General features: G+C 31.9%; 1 long non-coding RNA gene across 1 annotated transcript in view; it reads right to left on the reverse strand.

Moving 5' to 3' along the window:
- Window positions 1-293: 293 nt before the first annotated feature.
- Window positions 294-13,980, reverse strand: part of LOC125614517 — a 53,048-nt gene continuing 39,361 nt past the window's right edge. Inside the window, exons 2-4 of the long non-coding RNA XR_007345122.1 lie at window positions 12,225-12,278; window positions 6,948-6,977; window positions 294-321 (exon numbers count right to left, since the gene is read on the reverse strand). This is a non-coding gene — a long non-coding RNA (uncharacterized LOC125614517). The remainder of the gene's footprint in view (window positions 322-6,947; window positions 6,978-12,224; window positions 12,279-13,980) is intronic.

Below are 13,980 nucleotides of genomic sequence, written 5' to 3' on the forward strand. Positions count from 1 at the left end.
TGCTTGATACTTTACATTGTTTTATTTGTAAAGCAAATTTGAGAAAGATAACTGTCAAAAGTAAATATATGCAGGATTTAATTTTTTAATACTACTGAATATTTCTCATGGCAGTGTTAATAGAAAAGATTGGAATTCTTTATTTTCTCTCTCTCTCTCTCTTTCTTTCTCTCTCTCTCCCCCCTTCCCATTTTTATTTCATAAGTATTTTTTTTCAATATTGATTCTTTAAGAAAAAAGCTACTTTAGGGTTCATAAAATAAAAGATACGGAAAGAAATGTATACACTACCTTCTGTAGGCTTTTTTATTTTCTTGGAATCTGAAAATATAATGGTAAGTTATTGATAAAACAGATTAGAGAAATCAACAACTTGAATACCTCACAGCAAAAGTGACATCAACAGTGAAATCATTTGCACTAAAATGAATTGACTGCATGCAATGTTTCTAAAATATGAAGCTTAAAGAGAAACTACCATGTTTTCAAAAGAATGAACACTGAAGTAAGGCAGGGAGGTGAGAAACCTTTTAAAGCAAAAAATACAGAAAAAATAAAAGAAAATATCTACATATAATTTATATATGTATATATGAATATTAAACAGTAAACTCTGAGTAGTAGGAGAACTGTGGAAGGATTTGTGTTGTACCATACATTAAAAAAATTCAGTCATATATATTTATTTATATGAGAGCATAGCTAGTTTTCTTTTTTCCCAACTCAAGCAAACACCTAATTAATAACAGAATACACAGTTTTGTAACAAAAAATATTACCATGGTGCATTAACCCAAATGGTCTTAAAGTGTGTGTAAATTTAGTCCTTATAATTTTGTTAGTTCTCAGTTCTTAGAAAATACTGAGTACAAGTTAGTTTCCAGATTAGTTTACATATATATTAGTGTGTGTGTGTGTGTGTGTGTGTGTGTGTGTCTGTGTGTATGTGTAAATCCAGGTAAACTGCATTGTACACTCTTAGAATAATCATACACTTCCAGCACAGCATCCCACTCTAATGAAAAAGAAATAGGGTCATATTGCATGTGGGCTACTTAGGAACACATTAATTTATAACTGCTGTATAGTAATGTGTATTCTGTGGTCAACAGACATCTATTTTGCTTTTTATACAGGGACATTCAGCCTAGATATGAGGATTTTTTATTTTCTATTATTTAGACCATAAACTCTATGTTCCTTTTACTTTAAAATAAAAGCACAAAGATTTCCGTATCTTGTTTATTTTGGAATAAAAACAACTTAGTTTATTTTTTATTTTATTTTATTTTTTGCAGAGAACATTTCCTATTTTGTCATTTCTTATGTGCCTTCATAACCTAATTTTGAGATTCTCTAATACTGAAATTAGAACAATGATGATGACCAAAGATTGAAACATGCTAAAGAAGAACAGATTCTTTGCTGGCTGACAGTTATCTGGCTTAGAACCTGCAACAATGGACACTCCTCATTTGCAAGTTAAGGGACCTGTGTTCCTCACAGTGATGTGGCGGTATCCGTGATCCACTTCCATAATAAAGCTCTGGACCTAACATGTTTGGAGATGACAATACACTTCTGTTTATTCACAAAAATCAGTTAGATGGCCAGTAAAGTTGTTTTATGAAAACAAAAATGATAACCAAAAATTCTAGAAACACTGGAGAAAGTGACAACCCATTTTGATAACTTTACCAAATTAAAAATACTTTGGGAAAGCAACCTCAGAAAGAATCCAGGCTTTTATAAAAACTAGTATGCTTTTGGATGTGGCAATTCCATTTCTAGAAACCCATAGAAAAAATGCAAAATTGTAAATACACTTATAGGAAGATTTTTGTCCATGAAATTAATTTATACCTCTAAATAAAGAGAATATTAAACAGTAAACTCTGAATAGTAGGAAAACTGTGGAAGGATTTGTGTTGTACCATACATTAAAAAAAATTCAGTCATTAAAATGATGATTTTGCTAATTATGTCACAATATGGGAAAATATTAGCTAAATAACTTTATGCTGACATAGAGTAGTAATGGAAAACTCAACACAATATATGTATCTATAGAACATTTTTATTTTCAATTCAATTTCCTTTTCCTTAATAATGAGAATCAAGAATCAATAATATATTGAATTAGATATCAATTGTACCAAAATAAAATAATATAAAACATAATAGGAAGTCCAGAGTCAGGTGAATTGTGGTACACATTAAGATGAAATAAAACATTTCATGAAATAGAAATGTGAAAAATAGCAATCTTCTATAACGAGATCTAACCAAACTGGTCTTTTAGAAGTTCAATATATTGAGTTTAAGAATGGAAAGCTACAGTGAAATGTCATCATAAAGATCTGTCTTTCAGATTGGAGCCAATAGCTCAAAGGACTTATAAAAGAAAGGAATCTGGGCAACTGAAAAAATAGAGTACTTAGAATTCAAAGATCACATACTGACCCTGAAAGGCTATCAGTACGAGCTGTTTAATATCCATGCTATTAAACTTCATTATGCCCTCTCAACATTTGTTGCTGAAATAGCTTAATCAATATAAAGGTTTACTTGGTTAATATACTTTCCTATAGACCATCTGCCCAATAATCTGAGCATCAGCCTTTTTTCTAATTAGGAATACTGAGACCCCCAACACCTATGCTTTAAAACACAGTGATGTGTTGGCAGTCTGTTCAGTTCGTCACTCATCTTTAGCAACACATCAGGTATGATCTATTATGTTCTTAGTGAGGACAGAGGAAAATGAAGTATCAATTTATCTCAAGGGAAAAATGAACTCTCTGGTAGTCCACTCTTGCTGGGAATGAAGAACTTGTCTCCCTTGTGGAATCTGTTGGATTAGCATCTTTCTTCTTACAATACCATACACTTTGCTTTATTTTTTCACACAATTCCTCTTCATATCTCAATTTTGAATCCCTAGGACTTGGGGTAATGCTCATATGCATTCAACTCTACTTTTGCTAGTGTCAGTAAACAATCAATATCATCTGGTTTGTTCTTAGTAGAGTTCTGTCTTCCACATGTTAAAGCAGAATTCTTAGCATTCCAGCCCCTAGGAATTCATCAATTAAAATGAGATTAAATGAATGAGATTTACCTAGCTCTGCTCATCTATCCCAAGTAGCAGCACATGATCATACACACATAAAACAAACAGTCAATAGTTAGTTATGACTTCCCAAACTTAAAAAGTAACTTATAGTGATGATGATGATGATGAGGATGATGATGGAAATATATTAGTTATAGAACATTTGCCCGGGATGTGAGAAAATTGGTCGTTCATATTTTATATTTCTTGTGACTATTATGTATGTGTTGAGTACTAGATATTACTGATTCACAGAATATATATTTTAACAATCTGAAAACTAAGAAACTTAGTCCCTGCAGAGGATAAAAGTGAATTGGACATGACCCTCTTATCAAAAGTCTGAAGTTAGCTAGAGTAAAAGGAAAAGGATTGCAAGTAACATGAAGTACAAAGTGGCAAGAAATAAGCTCCATGGTGCATTATACAAGCCTGACAGTATTTTTAACTGAGAGGACCAGAGTTCTTAGAGGACAGAGGAGTTATCATGAACTCCAAAAAAAAGCTGCATATTTCATAGAAATAAAAAAAGGGGTTGGGGTGTGGTAAACTCTGTTAGGATAACAGCAATAACTTTCATATGTAAAATGGAGAGCAGCTTTGTGGAACAGAGTACATAAAGGAAGAATGTGGGTAAGAATAAGAGCAAGATTGCCACACAAGTAAAGTTTTAAATTGTAACAAATGAATTTGAACAGGATGCCTTGTGTTCCCCTGGAACACAGGAGCATGGGAGTCTTGTGAGGAGCAAGGAGGCCACTTCCCATGTGCCTCCAAATTTCTCCTGGGAGACTGTAAAAATAATTTCTCATCACCTCCAAGTTTTCTTCCTCGACCCACTTGGAATAGAGCTGTAGACCACAAAATCATGGCTGGAGCCTGGAATTGCCTCCTCAGCAAGGAAGTGATCCTAATTTGTGTTACATTGCAACCTCCTCCCATTTGTTTTTGCTTCACCCTTTTTGGAGTGTGGAACAAGGGCCATAAAGAGCTGTCACTTTCAGCTTCTCTTACTTTTGATGTCCATAAACGTAATAAGTTACCTCAATCTCAAAAGGGTTCCTGGCATCTTTACTACTGGATTTATTCAGGCATTGGCCTTGATCTTGCCTTGATGTGTGATTGACAGGAGGTTAGAAAAGGCAAGTCAGAAACAGAATATGGGAATTTAATTGCAGATTAAGGCCTGAAGAGTATGTTCTGTGATTATGGTAGAGTCACTCAATATTTTAAATAGTTAAGAATATAAAAACTGTAATGAATACAGCTGAATATTTTGGAAAGAGATAATATCATAAGCAAGATAATTATTTCTATCAAAGAATCTCAAACATTTTCATCTCAGTACTCCTTTAAACTGTTAATAGTTACTAAAGATCCAAATAGCTATTTTATGCATTTATTGACGCTTATAATTTTTAAAATGAGAGCTAAGAAAAAAATTTAAATTTTATGTATTATTTATTCATTTATTAAATGTTATAAACCTAATATATTTTAATATAAACAACATATTCTATAACAAATATAATTCCAATACACAAAATGGTGAAATAATTGACTTCTGTGACTCTCCTTAATGCCTGGCTTAATTTGAAGGCAGCTAGATTTGCATATCTGCTTGGGATTTAGTCTGTTGCACTAATATACACCACTAAGCCACTGGAAAATTATAGTGCATATTCATGTGAGAATGTGAGAGAAAAAGGCAGATGGTGATCTCATATTTCTTTAAAAAAATAGTTTTGACATTGAAGAACTATGGGAAGGGTATCAGGAACACCCTTGAAGTCATTGAACACTTTTTAAAATACATCTGACTTTGGGAGATCATTGCCCTGGAAAATATGAGCTGTTAGTAAGACTCATTGAAGTCACAAATGGCAATGTGAAGTCCCAACTGGAAAACTAGAACCTGTTTTGTAATGAAAATCAGTTTTTCTAATTATTTAAGGAAGGATTAAACCAAAGAGAATTTAGTCAAACTGAAATTATAAAAGACTAAATTTGAGGAGCAAAGGAAAAGCTGGATTTGAAAACTGACATCAGAATTTGAATGTTGTTGTCTACAAGGAGAGTGTTTCCTAACAGGTCTCAGACAAGGAAGCTTTTGAGTTTCCACTGGCAAAGTTCTGCCCAAATTCTTCCAAATATGGCATATAGATTATGGACAATTTATTTAAAAGGTGAAATGATGTATATAAGCCAGAAAAAATAGAGGCATATAATACGCAGATAACACAAATCTTAAAAGTTGTGAAATTGTAGTTTCCTAAAATGTTGACTTGGATACCAATGAAAAAATAACCATTCATATTACGCCTTTACTTAAATCAAATGAAACTTGTTTCTTTTTTTCTAAGAGGGAATACTGGAAGGATAACTAGCATTTCTATACAAAACTGTGCCAGGAACTCACAATGTCTTTATTCTTTAAAAATTCCCTATCTTTACATCAAAGTATTCATAACATATAGTATCAGTTGCCAATATACATTTAAAAGATATCAAAAGGAACCCATGTTGATTTCAATCTCTTGACAAGAAACATTAAAATGTTCTAGCAGTCATTGTTATAATACTTCAGCTTTGCTTTCTCTGAACAAATAACCAACTTAAATATTTTCTCTTTCTCATGCATATTAGCTTTAAGCTTCTTGTGTAACAGAAGCAGAATGTAACTCAAACTGTTAGGATCATGGAAAATTCTGATGATATTAAATACAAAATATAACCCTTGTTTTTTATGTTTCTAGATCATATGGTCATGTATCCACATTCTATTTTATTAATAAAATGGGGTTAGATTAATAAACAGTGGTGAAAAGACCATCCAAGTTTTGTCAGGGTGTGCATTACAAACATCCCTCTAAAAAGGACAGCAGTGGTGTGGTCAGCCTTAATGTTTAATGCAAGACCAAGTTTATACAACTTTCTTCCTGCCTACAAGGACCTGGCATCTTTTTTCTTAAATTTTTCACTTTGGAAACCTTGTAATTGCAAACTCTTTCTCTGTCCTTTCGAAATATAAATTTGCTACAACCCAGAAATGTCTTTTACAAGAACCAGAAAGCCATCTTTTTTGGAATATAATTATAGAAAAGATAGCATCCCTATTTCTCAGTCTTTTGGGAGGGTAGGAGCCTAACTTTGATAGGTCCCGTTAGAAGGCACATATGGCCTTATTGCACTGATCACCCCCAACTCATTATTGTCCAGTACTTCGATGCTAGCTCACTCCAGCATTTAAAAACTCTCAGGCGTTAGCTTCAGTGGAATTAAGTTCAATCTCCTTCCTCTGCTAATAGACTTGACCCTTACTGCAGTAGTCTTGGATAAAGTCTTTCTTGTCCATTTAATTCCATATAGTGCAATTTTCCTTTGCCAACAAGATATATTTTACACCATGTCATGCCACCCCACCAAAAAAGAGAATTTATTTGCAGTGGATGACTATAACTTATTTGCAGCTTAATAGAGCAAAGTAACATCAGTTACTTATGTGTGTCAGAGATGCAAGGAGTTAATATAGGAGAACGGGGTCCATAATTTACAAATTTCTAAAAATTGATAAAACTGCCAACAGAGTAGGAGGTTTGGGATTTGCAGAGGCTGTTTTATCTTGAGAAAGCTACTCTAAAATTACATTTAAAGAAATAGTTCATCCTTTTGTGTGAGGTGAGATAGAAAGAGAACATTCATGCAAAATGTATGCAAATAATGGATCCAGTTATCTGAAGGGAATATAGTAAGGAGAGCAGTAAAAGCACAACTCTGAATATTGGTAAATTGTCCTTACAAAAGGCAGAGTGAGATTTTACATAAAACATACCTTCTTTCTTTTCATCCTTTTTAGCTGCTGCTGAAATAATGGAAAGAAAATGGCATTTAAACGTCTTAAATAATCATTCCTTAGAACACTTCTAAGACTATAAGAATCTATCTCATGTATTCATAAGTTCAGTGATCACCTTTGTACCCATTAATCCTCTTAATTCATGTGAAGATTCAAATTCAGAAATAAGCATATAGCAAAAACAATAAAAATAAATTGAATTACAGTGACAGAAACCCTATTTGTAAGAACACGTTTACTATAAGTTAATTTTAGATTTTATATTACCAATATGAGAACCATAATTACTCCTAGAAGTTCATAAAACATAGAATATGACTGAGTGTCTCAAATGAATGGAGATGATATTTTACAAATTATTTATATCTAGCTTTTGAAAAAATATATATCAGAATGCAGTATATACTTGTATTTATAATAAGAGTTTATTAAATGTCTCATTTCATGAAGGGAGAATGAATACTCCACTCTGCTTTTTAGCATTTATGTTGTTATCTATACAGAGAGAGGGGCACAGAACACTTTAATCACTTTTGAATTCTGACTTCCTCTGTGGTGGCATTCGCCCAATCCTAGATCATGAATCTAATTCTGGGTAAAGGTTTTAGTTTATGGTTATTACTAGAAGGATTTGGGGGAGGTGCTCTATAAGCTTGAAATTTTTATTAGCAAGATGGACCTTGTTCTGTTCAAAGGAAATTCAGAAACAAATGCAATTGAGAGAAGTCTTAGGGCACATTATTGAATCTGAGATTGAGCACACCTCAGCACGGTCATGACACCTGACTAGACAGAAGGGTGAAGATCACTTAGGACCAACATCCAGGACTACTTTGGAGATTTATTCTATGCTGCTACAGTTGCCCAGTCACCTTGGTGCCTTTTCTCAGTTATTCTTCACAATAGCCTTGTAACAAAGGCAACATAGAGCAAGAACTCAAGCCTCAGAGAAATAAAATGATTTGTTAATGATTGCCTATAGAATAAGTACCAGAATAGGGTCCCAAATTCAGGAACAAGATAGGAAGGAAATATAGTATATTTTATTTTATTATAGGTCTTTCTATTTTCTAAATATTATTGAAATGCTACAAATTTTGTAGTTAAAAAGTGCATTTACACATTGATTCCAATTTGTGCCTTTTGTTTTTTTGTTTTTAAAACACTTTTAACTGATAATATAAATGCAATAAAGAATCCTATTTAGATATTTTAAGTTAAACTATTAAAATATTGGTCTATTCCAATGATATTATGAGGATAGTAATGAAGACAACTAAAATGAATTCAAAGATATGGACACTGCCTGATAGATTTCAAAGCTATAGGGCATAATTAAAGCAAGTCCTGTGGCTTTGACTCAATAATTTTGTTATTCTTTGCAAAAAAAAATAGTTTCCTTTAAGACTTAATAATTTTCAAAATCACCCAAGTATATATTTTGAATCTAAAATTCACATAAATTTTCATATTTTGCCTAATGTTTGTACAAGGGGGAAAAGAAGTGAAACGGTATTGTTCTTTCAGATATTATGCAGGAGGGGTTTTGCTTAGTTTTACTACTGAATAATCTCACAATATTTCCCATCATTTAAGCCATATTCTTTCCAAAATAAGTTGGATTACATGGTAGGAGGGAAGGATTCTTTAAAGACACAATAAAACAACTCACAATTATTTACGAACAGTTGCTACAATGTATCCAGGTGTCATTGAAGGCGCTCTGGCTAGTAAGCCCTGAAGCCTAAGCTTTCTCATCAACCATAAATCTACTTCTGAAAACCAAAGTTACCAATACCTTGATCAAAAAGATGGCTGAAAATGCAAATAACTTTCTAGTTTTATTAATCCTATGAATTCTAAAGAGAAGAAAATCCCTAAATCTGAAATTCATTCAAGAATTTGCAAAATCTTTTTCAGCAACATCAAAATACTTTGGTTTCTGACATAATTCATGAAAAACAATCTATACATACCCATGTGCAGTTTAAGGCATGCAATATATACACATTGTCCTTTTTACTATTCTTATATTCTTTGACAGCTTCAGTTTCAACTTTACAATTAAAATGGAAAAGAGTTTATTGAAGGAGTTTGACTTATCAAAACTGACACTAACTTCTAGTGTTTCCCTGGGTCTTTAGAAGATGGAGAGCTTTTATTCATTGCCATCTGGAAGACCACAGGATCTGTCAAGCTGGATTCCATGCCCTGTAGCTAATCAAAGCCAAGGAGGTGAGATCCAACTGTTTCCATTATGGATTTGAGACTTGTGTTCCATGTGTCCGACCACCAGTCCTCAATTCAGCCTGACTGTGATTCTAATCCACTTAACTGCATTGTGTGGTTGGATGACTCCTAAATTTACTGAGTAGACATGGTTCTCAATAATAGAGCTCTTGGTTTTCATATTCTAATGAGACTTGCATGACTAACATTTCAATTTGTTTTCTCTTTCTGCCTTCTTTCTGTAATATATCACAGATATTTAATGTTTGCTTTAGCAATACATAAGAAGGTAATTGGTAAAACTATATGAACTCAAAGTGATAGCCCCATCTTTTAAACTGAGTTCCATTAGGGCATCTGTCCTTTCTCTGGCAGTTTAACCTCAAAAATTGCGTACCTAGTCATTTGACATAAATGATAAATGCATACATAAATAAATAAATACTTCCCTTATTCCTCTTTCCTTTCTGATTTGGGTCTATATTCCATTTCTTCAACACATTTTATTATGTAATATCTGTGAACCCAGATTCTAATTGGCTACCAAAAAGTCACTATCTGGATTATTCTCTATCTGTTCAAGATTAATCAGCCAAAAAGCAAATCACCTTTTTCCTCTCAATGAGTTTCTTTTCTTGGGACTTATGTGTGATAATGACCATCATTCTTTTCACCTAGACTCTAAATCTCAATATAATTTTAACTCTCTTCTTTGTTTCAACCCATATATTCTATCAAATATTATTTCTTCAAAGTGATCTTTATATCTACACTTTTTCCCCTGCCACACTCTTAGTTTCGGTCTGCTATTAAGACATTAGTCTCTTGTCTTAATAATAACACACTTTAATATTATCTCTCACTCTTTCTTTTTAATTAAGCCATCTACCCACTTGCAGTTCTTTTTCTCATTCAGTCCAATTCCCAGTCATGATCCAGACTCATGTCAAGTCATTCATAGTCCATGAAGAATTCCTCAACTTCCTATTCTTACTTTTGTTTTAGTCATATAACATTTAAGACTCCACAATTCATTTCAGCACTATATGACATTCTATTTATGTTGATACTTAAATTTCTTTTATCTCCTAAATTATAAAAATATTTATATCACAGACTCCTCAGTGCTTCAAAATTTGTTAAAATAATTTTAAAACATACTTCCAAAGAAATTATGCTGAATCTTAATAATTATAAATGCCTACATGCATATATTTTTGTAAATATAGATTTTAAATTCTTTTTAACAGTAAAAATGAATAAATGAGCATATGTAATCTAGCTTTCTATCACACTAAAGCGTCATTGTTAATATTATCCCTTCCAGTATACCTACCTGTCTGCTAAGACATTACTGTCAATTCTTCTTAAGTTATTTGAATAAGTTCTCTGTCCACATAGGGTACTTGAAATTATTTCTAGATTTCTGTACATAATTAAATTATATATCCATAATATTATAAAATATGTGTAAGGAAGTTCTAAAGAGATTCTGCAGTGACACAAATGATAGTTATTCCTACTTTCATGAGTCCTTATTTCTGTGAGCATACATACAAGTGCCCAATTCTCACCTTGTTCTCTGTGGTTAATCAACACTTTCATCTAATGTCCTTTCAAAGAAAGTTCTAACAAGACTTTGAGACTCTAGGTTATATGCACTCATCAAAAAATCCTTTATTCAAAAAGAAAAAAAATCAGAGGCTGTCTTGTCCAATGTATTTTGAATTTTGGAATGAAGAGTCTATAGCCTCAAGTTTAAACCTGAAATAAATTGCCAAATATCTTTTCAATTTCCTCCTCTTGAACTCCTCTAATATGAGGCTGAAGTAAAACTAAATTCCTGCCCTGAGTTATAGTTCCACATGTATAAAACATTCCTCCAAAGTTTCTGTTAAAACACAAAGAGCCTAAGGTCATTGTATTTTTTAATGAGAAAATAATATTTACAGCATGAATCTTTTAAGTGATAGTCATTTGCTTGAGAAATTTACTTCAAGCTGCATTTTCATGTATATTTGCTCTGTTTTTCTATTTTCCATAATATTTGTTACATTTCCTATCAGAACTTTCCTAAGGAAGACCCAGTTTTATTGAAACAATAATCAACATGAAAACTAAAAACAAGTCTCATAGCTTTTAACCATTCTAGCATATATTACTCATAAGCAACATTTGGTCAGATGCAATACATCCAAAGGTGTATCGTGATATCGTTTGTTAATGGGCCTGCTACAAGGGGCTTCTACCTAAAAACAATTGTACCACTGTCAAAATGAATCTCTCTTATTGCTCAACATTATATAATCTGGCAGAAAAGAGAAGACACAGATCTTCTCCAATGTAAATTTTACCTTTTGTTTTCTAAAAATGGTTTCTGAAGTTTTCATAGGTGAAAATGGCAGAACACTTGTCCCCTTCCCTTGTGATTTTGTCAAAATACTCATGGTTTGAGAGTAAATCACTTTTGGTGTTACAAAGATATTACTAAGTGATAAAACTGATTTTCATAGATGACCCATCTAAACTGTGGCAACTACTTTATTAGTCATATCTGTAATCCGATTTATGCAGTTTGGATATTTATGGGACAATAATAATTTAATAATATTCTGACTGATTTTCTAATATGACAAATTATAAGATATGACCAAACACTTGGGAAAATTTATATCATTTAAATACGAATCTCTTTTTAATTATCTAACTATGGCTTACTCATGGAAAAATATTGTATGTAAAGGATCAATGACTGAAACTTGGAGCCAAGATACTAATTCTTGGTTCTTTTAGCAGTTGCTCTGAAAATTTGGCATTATACTCTTAGTAATGCTTGCTCTAGTTACTAAGTAAACACTTGCTGTATGTATCTTCATGCAACTACATGATGCTTTCTATAATAACCCAGCAGATGGTGCTATTCTGCAATAAACAGCCTTGGATTTTGTCAATAAAGTGCTATGGACTTAAGAAACTAACAAGAAAAAAGCAATAGATTTTTTTTTTAAGTGTTTAATTGCTTACCTTGTGCTGCAACTTTTACAGTCCCTTGTTTGGTTTCAGAAGCTTTTTCTGGCTCTTAGAAAGAAAAATAAAAATAAATAAATTACCCTGAAGTGCTGTTTCAAAAAAATGTATTAAAAAGAACAATAAAGGTGAGAAATTACAAAATAAGAAAGGATTGGTTTTGGCATTCATAATTTTTGTTTACAAGTAAAGATAGTGGAATTACAGAGAATAGGTCTTATTGAAACAAACAAACAAAAATGACTGAAAGAAATTAGAGTATAAAATAAAGATGCCCAAAAATGTTTTACTCATTGTTCACTGACCATAGAACATCATGGTCATAGAACCTTTTGCACTTGAATTTAAAAATCTCAGGATTCTTCATGAATTATTTCTTTATTAATCAATTCTTTCAAATGAATGGAACACTTGGATACAAAGTGGCTCATTAAAAGTCCCTGATGACTCGTACAGGAATAAAGCCAGACAACCAATTTCAAGCTGAAGTCTTTAACTTGGAGATAACATTCCCCATATTGCTGTGGTGTCCATCACTATCAGCATGGCCCTGGGCAACAATGTATATTGTAAGAGAATGAAGGAGCTTCATTTTTAATCTTTCTTCCTCTTTGGTCTTAGGTTTTGTTGCTATTGTTCTTTTTCCCCTTTTGTTCAGAATTTTTTGTCTTAAAAGAAACAAGGTAAGAAAAATTCATGTTCACCATAAATATTTTTAGATAGAATTAAAAAAGAGAAATGAATACTTCAAAAAGCAATGACACACATCTTAGTATGGTTCATGATTCTCTTTACTAAGTTTTCAATAATGGAATTATTCTATAATATGGGAAAGCAGATTTGGCCATTTGCTAGACGTTAAATATGGGAGTTGATAAACAAATAAGTACATTCAACCTTTCACTTGATATCAGCTTATTTGAATTTGCAATACTAGTTAGAGTTGTAAGATAACAAGATTGCATCAGAATAATTGGGAAAATAATTATAAGTTAAAATTGCATGCATTTTGTCCAAACAAAAGAAGTTTAATTATTAATTCATATTTACCCTTTGCTGGAGAGATATTAATTAATTTATATTATAATGATAATTATGAAAATTCTAATACTTCATTTTGTCTTTATATAAAAGAAATAACATTTGATTTATATATGATTTTATTTTTATATTTATTGCTTCAGACAAAACATATCTTGCCAAAATTAAATTCAGTTTATAAAAATCTATTTATGATTGATTTTTATTTTTTTCTGGAGGAAAATTTTGTGACAAATAGCATGCTAGTAATATCTCTGTCCATTTCAGAAGACATGATCCCAGTTAGTAGTCAGGATTTCCATTTAGATATTGAATTGTTAATTTAGTTCTATGTATTACTCTTAACCTACACCTACATGACTTGCATTTCATAGGTACTTATTAAATATCTGATGACTAAAAAAATGGATAGATTAAGAAAATATTACATCCAAATGACAACTGAACTGCTCAAATGTTTTACTCTTTGGATATCTGAATATACCAAAGTATAATAGTACAGTTTTTGGTTAAATTTAGAAAAAGTTTGGAAATGTTAACTAGTAAATTACTTTTAAAAATTGCAGCTTTTATCTTCTCCTTTTTCTTCATGATCTCTTAAATCACTGATCTTAAATAACACCAGTACAAGTAATATTTGATTGAACCACTCATTACACCCAATTATGAGTCATGGAATGCTTTTCTAAGGGTCTTATTACTTCTCCCACTG

This window comes from Marmota marmota, unplaced genomic scaffold, assembly GCF_001458135.2.
Source record: "Marmota marmota marmota unplaced genomic scaffold, marMar, whole genome shotgun sequence".
In the NCBI taxonomy this organism is placed as follows: Eukaryota; Metazoa; Chordata; class Mammalia; order Rodentia; family Sciuridae; genus Marmota; species Marmota marmota.